At 48.1% G+C, this 19,980-nt stretch overlaps 1 long non-coding RNA gene across 13 annotated transcripts in view; it reads left to right on the top strand.

Moving 5' to 3' along the window:
* LOC129403417 (uncharacterized) overlaps window positions 1–19,980 on the top strand; it is a 43,601-nt gene that overhangs the window by 6,056 nt on the left and 17,565 nt on the right. For 7 of the 13 annotated variants that reach the window (XR_008629222.1, XR_008629218.1, XR_008629227.1 and 4 more), the window contains exons 2-3: window positions 190–364; window positions 16,335–16,425. This is a non-coding gene — a long non-coding RNA (uncharacterized LOC129403417). Of the gene's footprint in view, window positions 1–189; window positions 365–10,448; window positions 10,588–16,334; window positions 16,426–18,628; window positions 18,783–19,980 lie in introns of those variants that run through there. The other 6 variants (XR_008629224.1, XR_008629217.1, XR_008629225.1 and 3 more) reach the window with 4 other exon arrangements.

Here is a 19,980-nt window from a genome sequence, read left to right as displayed (position 1 = left end):
AGCACCCTCACATTTTACCCAATCCAGCTACCTTAGCGTGATCTCTGGGCCCATCCACCGGAGTTGCACAAGTAATATCGTTTCTCCTGAGACTGTTGGCCCTGATTCCCTCTATGGCCCTGGGGGTCCCATTCTCACTACCTAGAGTGGGTTTGAACAAGCCCTTACTAATGCCCACTTTTGTACCAGACACAGAATGTTCCTTGATGTGGCCGTAAGCTTCACCCCCAAAGAAGAACGTGCCTGCATGCTGCCTTCAGAGGAAGCTCTATGGGGACTTGATGCTGTAGACCTGCCAGCACCTGCAGGCTGTTGCTGGGAACCATGTGTGGCCGACTTTCCTGGAAGATCCACTGGGGCTCCTGTGAGTTCAGAAAGGACTGGGATTCTGATGGACAGGATGTTTGACAGCTGTACAGACCACTATTTCTTGTGGTCCTCTCTTTTCTTTCTATTTTTCTTATTGGTCCAAACCTGTAGGTACTCAGGGGTTACTCCTGGCTCTGTACTCAGGGACCCCTTTTGCTGGACGTTGTGGTCCAAATGGCATTCAGGTGGGGCTAGAGTGATAGCACAGTGGATAGGGCTTTTGCCTTGCATGCAGCCAACCAGGGTTTGATTCCCAGCGTCCTATATGGTCCCAGAAGCACCGCCAGGATTAATTCCTGGTTGTAGAGTCAGGAACAACCCCTGAGCATCGCTGAGTGTGACCCAACAAGCAAAAAACATAAATCAAATGGGATTTAGGGGATTGACTCGAGTTAGACACATGCAAGGCAAGCACCCTATGTCCCATACTGTCCCTCAAGTTCCTCTAAGTAACTCCCTCCTATTCCTGAATTAGTATAGTTCTTGTGCTACCCTTCACTTGAGTGTATTCATTTTAGTTTTTCCTTTTGGTTTTGATTCAGCGCTCACATCCACATTTCTCCTAGCTCTGTGCTGAAGGATCACTTCTGGCAGTGCTCAGGCATCCATGGGAGTCCTGTGGATTAACCCGGTCTGCATCTTACGAGGCTGGTGCCTTGCCCACTATACCACTGCACCAGGCTTGCAACTTCATTTATTATTTTGTTTTTTTTTTTTTTCTATTTGGTTTGGGGGCTACACCTGGCAATATGCAGATTACTCCTGAGTATATGTTGGGGAATTTCTTTCTGCAGTGCTCCAGAGCCATACGGATGCCAAGGATGAAATCCATGTTTGTATATCAAGTATATACCTGCCCCATTGTACTATCATTCCAGTGAAATGTTCATTTTCTTTCCTATTTTTCTTTTTTGGCATTTTAGGTCATACCTGGCTATGCTCAGTATTGTTCCTGGCTCTGTACTTAGGAATTACACCTGGCGTTGATCAAGGGACCATATGGAATACCTGTGTTTGAACCTGTGTCAGCAACATGCAAGGCAAACACCCTACCTGCTGTACTATTGCTCTGGGTCCAAGAAGTTTTTTGCTTTTGATCTCACCCCAACAGATACCACGCTAGTGTATCTGCGCAGAACCTTCACTGCGCAGGTTCACTTCTAATGATTCTTGGGAGTCTTCAGCATGACTCAGTAGTTCTTTGAGTATTGTGTCTCTGATAGGCGCTAATCTGGGCATATAGAAAATGGAGATTTTTATATTCCCATTTTTTTGCTTGTTGGGTCACACCTGGCGATGCACACGGGTCACTCCTGGCTCTGAACTCAGGAATTACCTGTAGAGGTGCTCAGGGGACCATGTGCAATGCAGGGAATCGAACCTGGGTCAGCTGTGTGCAAGGCAAAAGCCCTACCCACTGTACTATCACTCTAGCCCTGTTCATTCCTTTTTTGTATTTTCTAGGGTTTTGTCATGGACACAAGGTGTTCACCTGTAGCCTTTTTCTTGTAACTAAACTGAGCATTCATTTCTGTGGGGTCAGAGCATTCTGGGATGAAACCTTTTCCAGTTTCTCAGACCTTTTGAATCATAGGGAAACTTATCCTTTAAAAAACATTATATATATGAGAATGCTCTATCCTCAGCCTTACTGTGCATTTGAAAACTCATTCTGGAGGGAAGTCTTATATATGTCAGGAGTGTGAAAAGGCCTTCATTCACACCTCCAGCCTTCGTCAGGATAGGACATTTCATACTGGAGTGAAACTTTTTGTATCTTAGGAATGTGGGAAGGTGTTTGGTCTTTCCTCAAGTCTTTCTAGTCATAGTAAAACACATACTGGAGAGAAACCTTATGTTTGTACACAATGTGGAAATGTCTTCTATCGATCTAGGGATCTTACTAAACAGTGGAGAGAAACTTGATCAGTGTCTGCTATGTGGAAAGGCTTTCACTCTAACCTTAGGCCGTTCTGTGCTTAAGAGGATTTGTACTGGAGAGAGCCCTTATCTATGTGAGGAGTGTGGGACAGCCTTCCTTCATTCTTTAGTCTTCTCTAGGCAGAAGAAAATGCATACTGGAGAGAAACCATTTGTTTTTAAGGAATGTCAGAAGGCCTTTTCTCAGTCTCTAAAGATTGCTAAGCTCTGGGAAATTCATTGTGGGGAGAATCCGCAGGCCGTCAGACAGGTGGGAAACCTTCAGTATGTCCTCATAATTTACTCAGCATATTCAGTGTGGATAGAAACCTCATCAATGTCAATCATGTGGGAAGGCCTTCACTCTGTAATCTCAGGCTTTACTCTGCCTCTGAGAACTTATAATGGAGAGAAGCTTTATATATGTAAGGAAATTGAAAAGGCAATTTTTCAGTCTTCATCCCTTACTACACATGAAAATGCATACCAGTGTGAAATCTTATGAATGTTAAGAATGGGGGAAGGCCTTTTTGTTCCACTCAGGCCTTAGGAGACAATGTTAAATTCATACTGGATGACATGCCCTAACCCCAAGTAAGAACAGGCCCCTTCAGTAATACATGGTTTGTTTGTATAAGGAAGTGGGGTGACCCAATGTGGAGATATGGAGGAAATAATCCGAGTATTGTGGGACACACTTCCCATGACGTCAGCACATAAGGGAAAGGTACTTGCTTGTTATCACTCGGGTGCAGCAATGTCAGTGTCCCAGCATTTGGACTTGATGAGTCTGTTAGCTTGTAATTAATGGGCCCTAGTGATAGAAGCCCGGAAAATGGTGATTAAATTAGAATTAAATAAACAGGTACCAAATCCTCCCCTCACTTCATGCTGTCAAGGCTCACCTCTGTCTCATTCTTTGCTCAGACTCTGGCTTGGTTCACAGGCCCTGGTTTGGTTTGTGGGGATTAATGACAGAGATTAACCATGATGCAAACCCTTTGAAATTAGAAAAATGGCAAATCTCCATTCTTCAGGCCCTCTAGTAGTATGCTCTTGGGAGATTCACTGAGCTGTGCTCAGGACATCATCCTGCCTCTGAGGTCAGCAATCCACGTTTGGGGTGGACTCACGGAAACTTATGTGTCCCTGGGGTTGGTGTCACATCAGCTGTGTGCAGGGAAGTACCTTACCTGCTGCAGCATCTCTGCACTGTCTATATTCAGGTTTCTTTAGATTTAGAAAAACATTAAGGAAAAAAATTCATAAAGTATTAAGTAAGCCGAATGGCCTTGACAAGTTTCTTTAATAGGGTGGATAGAGACACTTTGCATGTACTTTACTGTGCATAGAAAGACATTTGTCGGTTTTTGATATGATCCAGAGGCCCATGAATCAGATGTTTTACAAATGGTGGGAACATGAGAGATTCACCAACATCCACCCCCATCTCAGTAGGAAATTCCACGTAACTATGATTACTAGTAATAAAGGGTAAACCTGGCTTCCAATGACCTCAATTCAGCAGTAGTGAGGGGAGAAAAAGAAAGGTCAGACTTTTGCTTGGAAGCAGTAAAGTTCCAGCAATCTAATATTCACCAGAATGGAAAACACCATTGGTATCTGTCCAAAATGCCAAACAAGGACACAAAATTACAAGTATGGTGTACTGACTGTTAGCTTCACGTATGCGTCCATTCTGGGGTTGGTCCACGTGCCCTGTTTTATACTTCATGTCTGTAGTAACTGATTTGCATTTCTCTTTTCACTATATATAATCTATAATCTATTACTATCGAGCTATGTTCTTTGCTTCAAAACAGAAAAGCCATTAAAGCTGTACTCTTGATATTTGAGAGTTAATTGAATCTGAAATATATATACTCCCGGGCATAATTACTTGGTCATAATTAATTTGCTCAGTCTTCAGTTGCTGTAGTTTTTAACAGCCCAGAAAGCTGAATCCACAGAGAATCTCTGGATGGACCTGTGGCAAGCAGCAAAGCTCCCCTGTCTTCAATATGCAATAGTCTAGAAATCATGAAGCACTATATTGTTACAAGCCATCATGACCTAAAAGACCCGACCCCATAGGGTAGGGGAAGCTAAACCGTTCCAAGGATTCCATGTGGAATTTATGGTAAAAGCCCATCCAGCTTTTAACCTTAGCTCCTGGACCCCAGAGAAGCAAGATTTTGAGAATATGTTTCTTTCTGTGTGTATCCAGATAACTGCAAATATTAATAAGAAGTAAACTTAATTATTTCATATGTACTAGCAGGTTAAGAGCAAAGCAAGATAGATGCTTATAGCCCCTGAGCGAACTTCTCAGTATAGTCTCAGACAGAACGTCTCCTAGACTTAATTCCCCAAAAAGAAATGCCTCTGTTGAAATGGTTGACCTGTAAATGGTGACTCACAACAGATGCAGTCCTGTACCTCAACACTCTCACATGTTCTATAAGTATGCTGTTCGGTTCTGAATTAAAGGGCCACTGTGCCGTGGTCCATTGTTCATCAATTGTTGTGGTTGCCGTCTCTTTGTGCCTCTGGTGAGACGGAACATTGAATGCGTCCTACCATGGGACCTACCGTCAGATGGAGGCGGGGATGGCTGTGTTCCTTTCTGACGCTCAGTTTTCTTCACATCTGGCAACCCGGGGTAGGCACCGCAGAATTCACACTTGAGTACTTTTTGTCGTTGTTTTGTTTCATTAGCACAGTGGGTAGGGCTTTTGCCTTGCACATGGCCGACCCTGGTTCGATTCCTCTGCCCCTTCACAGAGTCTGGCATGCTACCCAGATATTCTCAGCTGCACAGCAGAGCGTGGCAAGCCCCTGTTTGCCAAAAAAGTAATAACGAGTCTCACAATGGAGACATTACTGGTGCCCACTCAAACAAATAGATGAGCAATGGGATGACCCTGCAGTGTTCGTGGCTTATTCCTGCCTCTGAGCTCAGGGATCACTTCTGGCAGGGGTCAGGGGCCCATATATGTGCTCGGGTACTGAACCTGGGTCAGCCAAGTGCAAGGTGAATGCCTTACCCGTTGTGGTAACCACTCTGGTCCCTAAGATACAATATTCATGACTTAAAAGTAGACTCACTCTAGAATCTCCAGTTGTCAGACACACATAACGTGGTTTAGAGTAAATTCCCTGGATGTTTATATAATTTTGTGATACAGCACACCATGGTGTGGTTTTCAGAAATATTCCTGCATGGCAGGAGCGAGTGCTAGATGAGGCCCATGCAGATGTGCTGACTTGGGATTCCAGTGAATCATGAGCAGGACAGGCCCAGGGCCAGCAGGTCAGAGCTGGGACTGCCTGGGGCTAACCTGAACCCCGAAGTGACCTTGGTCCCTGGAAAAAGTGCCCAGGCCCATGTCCCTGTCCACTCTGCAAGAGGGCAGCTGAAGGTTTACCCAAACCCACTTCTCTGTCCCCTGGAAAGGCCCTGTGAGTGCCCCCAGGGCAGAGCCCCAGTTGGGCTGTGGTCACTGGGGCCTGCAGGGGCCACATCTTCGTGGAAGCTCCTGTCCTTAGAGTTAGTCCCTGGCCTGAGGGACCTTCCTGTGGGGCCTGGGTGGAGTCCTGGGGCTCGGGCAGGGCTATGGTTTCTTCCCCTGTAGGCTGAGCTGAGGCTCCTGTCCCAGTACACTGTCGAGTCACAACCCACCTCTCTGTCCCCTGGACAGGCAGGAGTATCTGTCCGTGTCTCCCCGAGGATGGGTCTGTGAGCCGGTGTTGAGTCTCCGTCTGGTCACTACATTTCTGGCTCCAGTGCAAAGACTTCTGGTCAGGTGGGGGTGGGGCTGGCTGTGCTCCTCTATGGTGCTCACAGCTCAGTACTTTCCTTGGAGCCTCCTCTGATCCACAGGAAAAACAAAGGCAGGAGATGGTGACGCACCCTCTGCTACACCGTCCTCAGGCAGGAGAGTGACAAGATGACACAGTGCAGTGACAGGTCACACTGGGACGACAGTCTTGGGTAGTTTCAGGAAGGAGAGATGGGATGTGGCTCCTGGCCTGATGACCGGCTCTCTGTTTGAGGCCACTTTTTTGTTGTTTATTTTGTTGATTTGAATGAGCCACATTAGTGGTGCTCAAGGATCACTCCTGTCAGGACAGGGACTGTGTGGGGTACCAGGGGTCCAACACTGATTACACTAATTTGGGTTGTTTTGTTTTGGTAGTTTCTGAAGGGGAGGGGCCTTCCCTGTAGTTCTCAGAGGTTATTTCTGGCTCGGTATGCAGGATTCCATCTGGCAGTGTTAGAGGGACCATAGGGGACGGCGGTATCACCAGTCCTACCCGCTGTCCTTAGACCCACTGTCATGTTAACCCAAATCCTGATGCTTTGGTTTCTTTCATGTTTATTTTTTTGCCACAGTGGAGGTGCTCAGGGCTTCCTCTTGGCTCTCTGCTCCAGATTCATGCCTGAGAGGCATCTGGGGACCCCAGTGTGAGGCGTATGTATGTACGCTGATGGCTACAAATGTCTCAGGCCCCAGGACTGGCGTTTGCCCTGTTTTGTCCTTCCAGCTCTGAGAGACTCGTCTGCTCAGTCACACAGTCTCACATTTACACGCTGCTGTGTGTGCAGTTCTGGGTATGCGTCTGTCCCAGGGAGTTGGTGCAAAGGGCCTCAGGGTCGAGTCACTTTTACCTATTTTGAGATGAATTTGGGGCAACCCATATATTTGTAAGGACTGTGGGAACACATTCAGTCTTCCTTATTACACAATGTAATATTCATACTGGAAAGAAAACTTACATATGTGAGCAATGAGGGAAGGCCTACATTATGCACTCATGCCTTAGAATCACAAGAAAATTCATCTTGGAGACAGACTGTACATTTGTAAGGACTGTGATAAGGCCTTCACTCAGACTTGGCGTCTTATTAAGCAAATAAAATAAAATCATACCGGAAAGAAACCATATAATTGACTTGTGGTAAGGCCTTCACTCTGCCCTCTAGCCTTACTATGCATTTAAAAAGTCATAGTGGAGAGAAATCTTACATATGTAAGGAATGTGCAAGCCTTCACTCAACCTGTAACCCTTACTAGCCACGTATACCGGAGAGAAATCTTGTGTTTGTATGTGTCCGAAGACCTTTGCATACTTGCACACTCCATGAGTTGATACCTTCAGAACAGCACCCCCAGCGTTTTGTTTGGACCAGGAGTGTTAGGGGGCTGCAGAAGTGCAGCCAAGAAACAAATAATCCAGGTAGCGTGTGACAAACTTCCAGTGACATCATTGCTATAAGGGAAAGGTACTTGCTGATTCTCACCTGGGAATCAGCAATAGCAGTGTCCCAGCGTTTGGATTTCATGTACGTTGACTTGTAAATAATGGGACTTGGTGATGGAAGTCCGGATTAAGGTGATTAAATAAAACTGCATTGTACTGCAGTGCCGTCCTGTTGTTCATTGGTTTGCTCGAGCTGCACAAGTAACGCCTCCATTGTGAGACTTGTGCTTACTAATTTTGGCATATCAAATATGACATGGGTAACTTCTCAGGGTCTGCCATGGGGGTGGGATACTCGTTAGTTTGCCAGGCTCTTCGAGAGGAATGGAGGAATCGAACCCTGGTCAGTTGTGTGCAAGGCAAAAATGCCCTACCCACTGTGATATCGCTCCAAGAAGTAAATGTAAATAGGTAATATCTCTTAAATATAAATAGATATCACTGTCATCCCATTGTCCATAGATTTGCTTGAGCTGGCGCCAGTAACTTCTCCATTCGTTCTAGCCCTGAGATTTCAGCAGCCTTCCTTTATTCCGCATTCCCAATGAAAGAGATCCATTAATGTTTCCATTTTGGGAAATTGAATAAGCCACTTGGAGCTTGCCAGGCTCTGCCATGCGGGCACAATACTCTCAGTACTATCTTTCAGATATAACAATATTCACATAAATTTATTTTCTGCATCTATTTGATATTGCACATTTGTTTTCTCATCAATTTTAATCCGAAACTTTTTTTTTAATGTTATTTTACTTTAATCCGAAACTTTTTAACAACAGTTTTAGCTTTTTGTCTTTAGTAAATTAAATGCATACATGCATAATCACCCCTCACTCGGGACTGCTAAGATTCACCATTGTCTTAGTGTTTGCTCTGGTTCTGTCTTGGCTCAGAGACCCTGTTTTGAAGGGGTTTATGGAAGATATCAACCACAGTGTTGCCGAGACTCATAAATCAAAAATGAGCCAAACCTTCATTGTTTAGACCTTCCTGCTTTATGCCTGAGGGACTGTGGTCAGGCCTGCACCTGGCTCTCAGCTCACGGCTCAGTCCCTGGGAGAGTTCGAGCACGTCATGGATACTGGGGTTGGAATGCAGGTTGCCCATATTTACAAGCACCTTACCCGCTTTATCTTCTCTCTGCATACATAGCATTCAAGATATTATTTCAGACTTTCATACGGATTATGGATGTATATTTCCAAAAGCTATCATCTTAGGAGAATGGCCCTGGCAATGTTCTTTAATAGGGTAGATGGATTGGAGGCCGGAGCGATGGCACAGCGGGTATGGCATTTGCCTTCCACGCAGCCAACCCAGGTTCGATTCCCAGCATCGTATAAGTTCCCTTGTAGCCTAGAATCCTAGAAATGGGGCTTTCTCGAAAGACTGTGTTCTTCCAGCCTTTTCCCCTTTCCAGTGTCTGTCCAGCTCTCTGGGCTGCTGCTAGGCCAGTTCCTCTCTGCATCTCCAGGGCTGGCTTTGGAGTCACTGATATCACCCCATCTTGATAATTCGCCAGTGTCAGGTGTCTTGTACCTACCTGCCTGTTTTACCTTCAATCAACACACCCGCATTTTTATGAGGGACTGTGATAGCATTGGTTCAATGTTTAACTGACCAGTACAGGATCAGGGGTCTTCTTCCCCCTCAGCTCCCCACTCTGTGGCCCACCGCCCCATCAGCTGTCTCTCCACTCCTTTATTTAGTCTGTTCCCTTTGCACCACCAGTTCAGCTGGGTTCTCTAAATATGAGCCATGGCCCTTTAAGGCCCCTGGCAGACACGGAAGTGACATCACAGAGGGCCCTTCCGGAATCCTTTCTATTCTAGCTGTGGTTGCCTGGCTCTGTCTGCCGTTAGTGTCCTGGGTAGTGTAGGAATTGAAGCCCGGCGTGAAGGCCAATTTTGTGGCAGGACCGGAGCGGCCTTCTGGGAGTGCTCGAGCCTCCCCATCTTTGCACTGTAAAAGGCAAGGCCCCACCAGATTGGGGGGCGAGGTCGCGCTTGTTTTTCACTGGTTCCGATATCAGGGGGTTTCTGAGATGTGGCGAAGGCTTTCAGGGATCCAGAGGCTTTGGGCGGTGCAGTGGGGGCTGTGCCGGGGTTCAGGGATCGCGAGTGTGACCGAGTGATCACAGGGGCTCCCCTTGGCCAGGATCACCTCCAGTTCTGGAATGGTCTGAGGCGGGTGGGTGCGGGGCTACAGGGCCTGCAGTGGGCGGGGCTTAGCCCTTCCGAACCTGCCAGCACTGGATTGTGCTCGGCCCTGTCAGGAGCCCTTTTCCCTGGCATCACGAGTAGAACCTTCAGACTCACTTCCACGGGCAGGGCCGTCTGCAGCAGGAGACCCAGTTATCCTCTCTCCTTTATTGACTGCCGTGTTGTAGCGGGGCCACCCGTGTCTTAGTCCCTGCACGTGCTTGGGTTTGCAAGTGAAAGTTTTTCCTTATTGTTTTGGTTGGGCTTGTGTACCATATCAGGAGATGCTCAGGGTTTACATTCGGCTCTGCACTCGGGAATTCTGCTGATGGTACTCGGGGACTCCAAGGGATGCTGGGATTGATCTGGGTTGGCTGCATGCAAGGCAGATTCCCTACCCACTTTACTGTCTCTCCTCCCTACTTTTGTGTTATTTTCCACTAGGTCAAGAATTTCTGCTTTCTAAGGTTTAGTTTCAAAGAACCCCATACGGGTAATCCCTACTCTGTCTATCCGGTAGTTGGAGACCCCACAGATTCCCTGCTTACCTGATCCAAGACGAGAAACGGGAAAAAAATCAACTTTCCTGACCGGAAAGTACCCGGTCAGGAATAGTTGGAGTCTGGCCCTTTAAAACTCCGGCCGGAAGTGTGGGTGATGTCACAGAGTCCCTGCCTCAGGGTGGTGGAATTTCCGGTCGGCCTCCATTTTCAGAGCTTGGGGAGCGGGGTCTGAGGGGAAGGGGGTACCTGGGGCGGAGAGGGGTTCCTGGCGCGGTTGCTTGGTGCCCTAGCCGGCGGCCCTACCCAGGTGGCCCCCGCGTCCTGCTGAGGTACGTCCCGTTCGTTCCTGCCCTTCAGGGAGACGAGGGGGTTTCTGAGGGAACTTCCCTCAGGGCTGCGGGTGTGTGCGAGTCCCGGGGAGGCCAGGGCGCACCAGGCGGGGCGCGGGGTGACTCCAGGCTCAGCGCTCGGGATCCTCCGGGGTCAGGGGACCCCATGGATTGTCAGAAAAGGCCCCGCCCTCCCCGCTGCCCTGTCGCTCAGGCCCCAACCACAGAGAAAGAGAGACAAGAGGGAGCCTCAGTTTCCCCAGTTTCCCCGCAGGTCAGTGGGGCATGCGCGGCCGCCTCCCCATTGGTTCCTGCAGGGACACTCGGAGCCCCCGGGGGTCACAGGCTGCACTCAGTTCCCGGCATCCCATATGGTCCCCTGAGCACCACCAGGAGTAATTCCTGAGTGAAGAGCCAGGAGTATCCCCTGTGCATCGCCAGGTGTGACCCAAAAAGCAAAAAAAAAAAAAAAAAAAGCCGAGCAATAGGAGAGCAGACAGGGCTCTTACCTTTCATGCGTCTGAGGGGTTTGTTCCCCAGTACTCATAGTGTTCCCTGAGCACTGCCTGGTGTCTCCCAAACTTCTGTTTGGCTGTTGTGGGCTTCTCTCCTACCTCATCTTTTAGTTTCCCTCTATTTGCTACGAACTTGGAGTTGATCAGGGACACTACCTCTCTGTCCACATGTCTCTGGATATAGGGGAGCCGTCCCATGTTACCCCAAGTAAAGCAGGTGCTCAGCCCTTGAGCTCCTTTCCCTGCACTGCTTGGGGAGCAGATGGGGTGGGGTTTGTCAGCACACCTGGCAGTGCTTGAGGGCTGTGCCCTGCTCTGCTCACAGGACCAGTGACAGTGGGTAACGGTGAAGGTCCCCGAGCTTCCATGTGGCCAGCATGTACTCCAGCCTGGTGTGCTCCTCTCCTGCCCCTCTGTTCATACCTTCATTGTAAGTTTTTAGATGTGAACACACTGAAAAACTTCCAAGAGGCTGTCAGCTGGAAACGAAGGGGTTGGAGTCTCTGAATAAAATTATAGACTTTAATCATTTAGATTTCTTTTGGGCAAATGTATGTTCCATCTACTTTTCTTACAGAGCATCACATAACTAAATGAGTAAAATGACATAATCTGTGAAAACTTGACCTGTAAATTCTGATCATCCCAGGGTGTAGCGCAAAATAAAGCAAACCAAAGAATTGAGCCTTGAGATTTATTGCTGCATTTTACATATCGCTGTTCGCAGACGACTTTATGCCTTTGTCAGAGGGGAGGGGAGTGGTGATCTCAAATCCAGCAGTACTCAGGGATTCAGGGTGTAAAGTTGAGTTGGACGGATGCAAACCTCGGAAATCACAGCCTGTTTTCAGCTCAGGTTCACACCAGGAGCTGCAAGGTCACACCAGGACCTGCCATGAACTGTACCAGTTGGGCCTTGTCCTAGACTCCACCGGCCTGCCAATTTGTTCTTATCAGAGAGTTCACAGGATTCATACAGCATTTGAACTGGAGTACGAGATAGGCCAGGAGTGCAGGCCCTGTCCTTGGAAGCAGACTGCCACAGCATAATAGTTTGATTTTCAGTTGGTCATTTCTGCGATGTTAATGGGTTACTTCTTGCTCTGCTCATTGATCACATCCTGCAAGATGAGGGGACTCCATAACCCACCACCCCACCCTGTCTCTGTGGCAGGGAATTCCGTTTTGTTTTGTGAGGTGATGGGAGGGTCACCCAGTATTTACGGGATTCAGCATATGAAGTTAAGTCGGCCACATGCATGACAAGTGCCCTGCCCACTGTTTTTTCTTTCTGACACCTGAAAACCTTTGAAAGTGCTTTGAAACTGCAGTCTGTGCTGCATACTGGCATCATACTGGGAGCCCCAGCACCAGTAGACCTGCCATGGCCTCTAACTGCTGGACCTCATCTCTGTGCACCCCCACTCCCATCATGCCAGACTATGTTCCTCTCATGCGCCCAGGCCCATGCCCCATCCACTCTGCAAGAGGGCAGCTGAAGGTTTATCCAAACCCCCTTTTCTGTTCCCTGGAGAGTCCCTGTGGGTGCTCCCATGGCAGAGCCTTTAATGGGGCTGTGACCACTGGGGCCTGCAGCGGCCGCATCTGCGCAGAAGCTCCTGTCCTCAGAGTCCCTGGTCTTAGGGACCTTCCTGTGAGCCTGGGTGGAGTCCCGGGGCTTGACAGGGCTGTGGTTTCCTCCCCTGTAGGCTTAGCCGAGCGCTCCTGTCCCAGTACGCTGCCGAGTCACAACCCACTTCTCTGTCCCCTGGACAGGCAGGAGCATCTGTCCGTGTTTCCCCGAGGATGGGTCTGTGAGCCGGTGTTAAGTCTCCGTCTGGTCACTACATTTCTGCTCCAGTGCAGGGACTTCTGGTCAGGTGGGGGTGGGGCTGGCTGTGCTCCTCTCTGGTGCTCACAGCTCAGTCCTTTCCTTGGAGCCTCCTCTGATCCACAGGAAAAACAAAGGCAGGAGATGGTGACACACCCTCTGCCACACCATTCGCAGGCAGGAGAGTGACAAGAGGACGCTGTGCAGTGACGGGTCACAGTGGGCCACGAGTCTCGGGTAGTTTCAGGAAGGAGAGATGGGATGTGACTCCTGGCCTGAGGACCGGCTCTCTGTTTGAGGCCACTTTTTTGTTGTTTATTTTGTTGATTTGAATGGGCCACAGTAGTGGTGCTCAAGGATCACTCTTGTCAGGATAGGGGACTATATGGGGTGCAAGGGGCCCAACGCTGATTACACTCATTTGGGTGTTTTTATTTTGGAAGTGGCTGAAGGGGAGGGGCCATACCCCATGGTTCTCAGAGGTTATTTCTGACTCAGTACGCAGGTTTCCATCTTGCAGTGTTAGAGGGGCCATATGGGAGGGCGGTATCACCAGCCCTACCCACTGTCCATGGACCCGCTGTCATGTTACTCCATCCTGCTGCTCTGGTTTCTTTCATGTTTATTTTTTTGCCACAGTGGAGTTGCTCAGGGCTTCCTCTTGGCTCTCTACTCCAGATTCACCCCTTAGGGGCATCTGGTGACCCTAGGTATGTGGGGTATGTATGTACCCTGATGGCTACAAATGTCTCAGGCCTCGGGACTGGCATTTGCCCTATATTGTCCTTCCAGCTCAGAGACTCACCTGCTCTGTCACACAGTCTCACGTTCACACGCTGCTGTGTGTGCAGTTCTGGGCATAGGCCTGTCCCAGGGAGTTGGTGCAAAGGGCCTCAGGGTCAAGTCATTTTTACCTACTTTGAGATGAATTAAGGATGGCTCTCATATTTATAAGGACTGTGGGAACACATTCACTCACTCCTTATTACACATAGCATATTCGTACTGGAAAGAAAGCTTACATATGTGAGCAATGTGGGAAGGCATACATTATGCCCTCAAGCCTTAGAGTCACAGGAAAATTGATCTTGGAGACAGACTCTACATATGTAAGGACTGTAGGAAGGCCTTCACTCAAACTTGGCATCTTATTAAGCACAGAAAAAAATCATACCGAAAAGAAATCACATAATCAACTTCTGGGAAGGCCTTTAGTCTGCCCTCTAGCCTTACTATGCATTTGAAACATTATAGTGGAGAGAAATCTTATATATGTAAGGAATGTGCAAGGCCTTCACTCAATCTGTAACCCCTACTAGACATATGAAAATGTATAACGGAGAGAAATCTTGTGTTTGTAAATGTTGGAAGACCCATGTATAACTCTCAGGGCTTTTAGACATCATAAAATGCATAATGCATGAGTCGATCCCTTCAGAACAGCCTCCTCTATGGAAGAGAAGTTTTGTTTGGACCAGGAGTGTTAGCGGGCAGGATGAGTGCAGCCAAGAAGCGAATAATCCAGGTAGCGTGTGACAAGCTTCCAGTAACATCATTAATATATGGGAAAGGTACTTGCTGATTATGACCTGGGCGTCGTAGTGACCAGCATTTGATTTTGCGTGTATGTTAACTTGTAAATAATGGGTCTTTGCGATGGAAGTCAGGATTAAGGTGACTAAATAAAACTGCACTGTACTGTATTGTCGTCCCATTGTTCATTGTTTTGCTCGAGCAGCACAAGGAACGTCTCCATTGTGAGACTTGTGGTTACTGTTTTTCACATATCAAACAAGCCACAGGTAGCTTGCCAGACTCTGCCATTCGGGTGGCATACTCTCGGTAGGTTGCCGGTCTCCGAGAGGGACGGAGGAATCAAACCTCACGTGCAAGGGAAACGTCCTACCCGCTGTGCTATTGCTCCAAGAAATAAACATAAATAGATAATACCTCTTGAAGCAACAAAAAGATTCAAAAATTCTTAGAGAGTCTTAAAAATCCTGTAATCAGATATAACAATCTCTGTATCACTGTCATTCCATTGTTCATGGATTTGCTTGGGCGGGCGCAAGTAACGTCTCCATTAGTCTTGGCCTGAGATTTTAGCAGCCTAGCTTTACCTGTCATCCCCAACAGTGCTGCATTGGAGGCTCTTTCAGGGTCAGGGGATAGAGACCCATCAATGTTACTGTTCTGGCATATTAAATACTCCATGAGGAGTTTGCCAGGCTCTGCCGTGTGGGCAGGATACTCTCAGCACTATCTGTCAGATATAACAATATTCACATAAATTTGTTTCTACACATATTTGATATTGCAAGCTTGTTTTCTCATCAATTTTAATCCGAGACATTTTAAAAAGTTTGTGCTTTTTGTCTTTTGTAAATTAAATACATACATGTATAAATGCCCCTCACTCAGGACTGCCAAGTTTCACCATTCTCTTTTTTTTGTTGTTGCTTTTTTTTTTTTTTTTGCTTTTTGCGTCACACCCAGCAATGCACAGGGGTCACTCCTGGCTCATGCACTCAGGAATCATCCCTGGCGGTGCTCAGGGGACCATATGGGATGCTGGGATTTGAACCCGGGTCGGCCGCGTGCAAGGCAAATGCCCTACCCGCTGTGCTATCACTCCAGCCCCATCACCATTCTCTTAATCTTTGCCCTGATTCTGTCTTGGCTCAGAGGCTCCCTTTTGAAGGGATATATGGTGGACATCAATCACAATGTTGCCGAGATCATAAATCAAAAATGAGCCAAACCTTTATTGTTCAGGCCTTCCTGTTTTATGCCTGAGGGACTGTGGTCAGGCCTACACCTGGCTCTCCGCTCAGGGCTTCGTCCCTGGGAGAGATCAACGACATCACAGATGCTGGGGTTGGAGTACAGGTTGCCCAAATTTACAAGCACCTTACCCGCTTTATCATCTCTGCATACATAGCGTTCAAGATATTATTTTAGACTTTGATATGGATTAAGGCTATATATTTCCAAAAGCTATCATCTTGGGAGAATGGCCCTGGAAATGTTCTTTAATAGGGTAGATGGGTTGTGGGCTGGAGCGATAGCACAGCGGGTATGGCATTTGCCTTTCATGCAGCCAACCTGGGTTTGATTCCCAGCATCCCATATGGTCCCTGAGCACTGCCAATGTGGCTTTCACAAGGGGCTGGGGTTTGCCAAAGAAAATTTACATTTTACCCTATTTTTGGTTTGCTGTTAATATTTTTTCCAAAGGCGTTCCACCCAGAGATGCTCAGGTTTGACTCCTCTCTCTGGACTCAGGAATTATTCCCTCGGTGCTCAAAGGGTTGTATCGGATGCGGAAGATTGGTTCGGGCCAGCAAGGCAAGCATCCTACCTGATTATCTGTTTTACCCCAAAATTGGTGTTTCGTTTAGGTCAGGAATTTCTATTCTCACACGTCAAGAAGCAAAGCCTCTGTCACTTCAAATCTCCCTGATCTGGTGACTCCCGGAGACTGCCCACTGGGTGAGTACATGGGTCATTTTGTTTCTCTGGGTTGTGTGTTTGGAGCAGATAGGGTTTTGTGGAGCTTTACTTGGGATCACTTGTAGTGTGCTTGGGAAGATTCTACTCAGCAATGCCAGGAGCCGTAGTACAGAGATTAGGGCACTCACCTCGCACCTGCCAAGCAAAAGCTGCGCCCTGCACCTCAGGATTCCTCATACCTGCTGAGACTGATCCCTGAGTGCAGAGCTAGAAATCACTCCTGAGCACTGCAGATTCTGGCCAAAACACACACACACACACACACACACACACACACACACACAAAATATGTGAGAGCAAAGACAGAGAAGAATGAGGATTCAAGAGAAACCATAGGCTTCTACAGCATAGAAAAAGCCATTAAACAGGGTTTTAAGGACATGCTCTATCACTGTTTAAATGTTTCATGTGACAATTTGTCTTTGCATGTGAACTTTTATTTTTTTCCCACTCCTTTGTTAATTTCCATTTAGTTGTCGCTGTACTTCTGGGCCACACCCTACAGTGCTCAGGCCTTACTCCTGACTCTAAACTCAGGGATCACTGCTGCCAGTTGCTCATAAGGTTTGCGCAGTTATTGGTCTTGGGTAAGCTATTAATACATGCTGTACTATCACTCTGTCCCCCAGAATAGAAGATTTCTAGTTAAATAATAGAAATAGTTCATATCATTGTCCTTCGTAAACAGCCAGATATGGGATACTTATACTCAACAGCCAACCTTGGTTTGGTTCCTCTGTCGCTCTCGGAGAGCCTGTCAAGCTACCGAGAGTATCCGCCTGCATGGCAGAGCCTGTCAGGCTGACTGTGGTGTATTTGATATGCCAAAAACCAGTAACAAATCTCACAATGGAGACAATACTGGTGCTCGCTTGAGAAAATAAATGAAAAACCAAATGACAGTGCTACAATTCACCCATTCAGGGGTTACTCCTGGCTTTGCACTCAGGAATTATTCCTGGCGGTGCTTCTGGGACCATCTAGGATGCCGGGGATCGAACCTGGGTTGGCCGAATGCAAGGTCAGCACTCTTCCCTCTGTACTATCGAGCAAATTGATGTACCACTGGACCACAGTGCTACAGTGCAATTCACCCACTGCTAAACTACTATATGACTACTCATTAGAGAGCAGGGAAGGGACCTTCTGTTCATGTGGCTGATCCATTTTTTTTTTTTTTTGCTTTTTGGGTCACACCTGGCGATACACAGGGGTCACTCTTGGCTCTGCGCTCAGGAATTACCCCTGGTGGTGCTCAGGCAGGGGACCATATGGGATGCTGGGAATCGAACCAGGGTTGGGCGCATGCAAGGCAAACGCCCTACCCACTGTGCTATCTCTCCAGCCCAATGGCTGATCCATTTTAGATCCCAGTTCAATTTAGTGCATAGTCGAACTTGAGCACTGTTTGAAGAGTTGCTGAGCACAGAGCTAGGAGCAGCATGAGAACACCAATGGCTATGAGCACAGACAGTCACATATAAAGGAATATTGATTATAGATATAATACTTAAACATTCCCCAATTCCTAAGCCTGATTCTGGGTCACCCACAAAATTAGTTTAACTAATTCTGGGCATGTGATTCACTTAGTTTCTAGCTCACTCCTGTAACTGAATACATGAACAGTTGGAGCTCCTGCAACAATTGGAAGTTCAGTGCAATGTAAACAACAATCAAGGCTAGGAGAGTCCAGCTGGGAGGTGCTGACCCAGGATCCATGGTTGAAACCCCAGAAGGTTCCCCGAGCCCAGTGTGGAGTGATCCCTGAGCAGTCACGGAAAAGTGCTCAGCACTACAGAACATGCCCCCTCAAAACGGTTTAAATGAACGGAAAACATTGTGATTGTGATATCTGGATATTAACGCCCAGTGATTTCTGAGCATTATTTTTTTGTTGTGTTGGTTGGGGGTCAGGGTTGGGGTGCTTACTGGTGGGTATTTGCAAGGTAATCTTTGTGCATTTTATTCCCTTTGTGAAAATATAAAATCTTTGACTTCATACTCTGTCTATCCGGTAGTTGGAGACCCCACAGATTTCCTGCTGACCTGATCCAAGACGAAAAACAGGAAAAAAATCAACTTTCCTGACCAGAAAGTACTTGGTCAGGATTAGTTGCAGTCTGGCCCTTTAAAACTCCGGCCGGAAGTGTGGTGACGTCACAGAGTCCCTGTCTGAAGTGGGTGGAATTTCCAGTAGGCCGCCATTGTCCGAGCCTGAGGAGCGGGTTGAGAGGAAGGTGGTGCCCAGAGCGGACAGGGGATCCCTGCGGGGTCGATCACTGCCATGGCCTGGGGTGGCAGCCCCACCCGGGTGGCCCCCTCGCCCTGCCGAGGTCTGTCCAGTTCGTTCCTGCCCTTCAGGGAGACGCGGGGGATTCTGAGGGAACTTACCTCAGGGCTGCCGGCGGGCGCGAGTCCCGGGGAGGCCTGGCCGCGCCCGGCGGGGCTCGGGGCGACTCCGGGCTCTGCACTCGGGATCCTCCGGGGGTCGGGGGACCCCGTGGGGTGTCGACAAGGCCCCGCCCTCCCCGCTGCCCTGTCGCTCAGGCCCGGCCACAGAGAGAGACAAGAGGGAGCCCCAGTTCCCCAGTTTCCCGCACGTCGGCGGGGCGTGCGCGGCCGCCTCCCCATTGGTTCCTGCGGGGACACTCGGAGCCCCCGGGGGTCTCGGGCTGGGGCGGGGGGTCACCCGGGAATGTTCCCGGGCGGTCCTTGGGGGGCCTCTTCAGTCATTGGGGTGATTATGGAGTCGGGGCAGGTAGCATATCACTGTCATTCCATTGTTCATGGATTTGCTTGGGCGGGCACCAGTAACGTCTCCATTAGTCCTAGCCCTGAGATCTTAGCAGCCTCTCTTTACCTGTCGTTCCCAACGGTGCTACATTGGAGGCTCTTTCAGAGTCAGGGGAATGAGACCCATCAGTGTTACTGTTTGGGCATATTGAATACGCCACGAGGAGTTTGCCAGGCTCTGGCGTGCGGGCAGGATACTCTCAGCACTATCTTTTAGATATAGCAATATTCACATAAGTTTATTTTCTACACCTATTTGATATTGCAACTTAGTTTTCTCATCAATTTTAATCCTAGACATTTTATTTTATTTATTTTTTTTGCTTTTTGGGTCACACCCGGCGATGCACAGGGGTTACTCCTGGTTCTGCACTCAGGAATTACTCCTGGCAGTGCTCAGGAGACCATATGGGATGCTGGGATTCGAACCCGGGTCAGTTGCCTGCAAGGCAAACACCCTACCCACTGTGCTATCGCTCCAGCCCCAATCCTAGACATTTTAACAACAGTTTGCGCTTTTTGTCTTTAGTAAATTAAAGACATACATGCATAAATGCCCCTCACTCAGGACTGCCAAGGTTCACCATTCTCTTAATCTTTGCCCTGATTCTGTCTTGGCTAAGAGGCTGTGTTTTGAAGGGACATCAACCACAATGTTGCCGAGAATCATAAATCAAAAATGAGCCAAACCTTCATTGTTCAGGCCTTCCTGTTTTATGCCTGAGGGACTGTGGTCAG

The sequence above is a fragment of the Sorex araneus genome, chromosome 3, assembly GCF_027595985.1.
Source record: "Sorex araneus isolate mSorAra2 chromosome 3, mSorAra2.pri, whole genome shotgun sequence".
NCBI lineage: Eukaryota > Metazoa > Chordata > Mammalia > Eulipotyphla > Soricidae > Sorex > Sorex araneus.
This window is presented reverse-complemented; position numbering and strand designations above follow the sequence as displayed.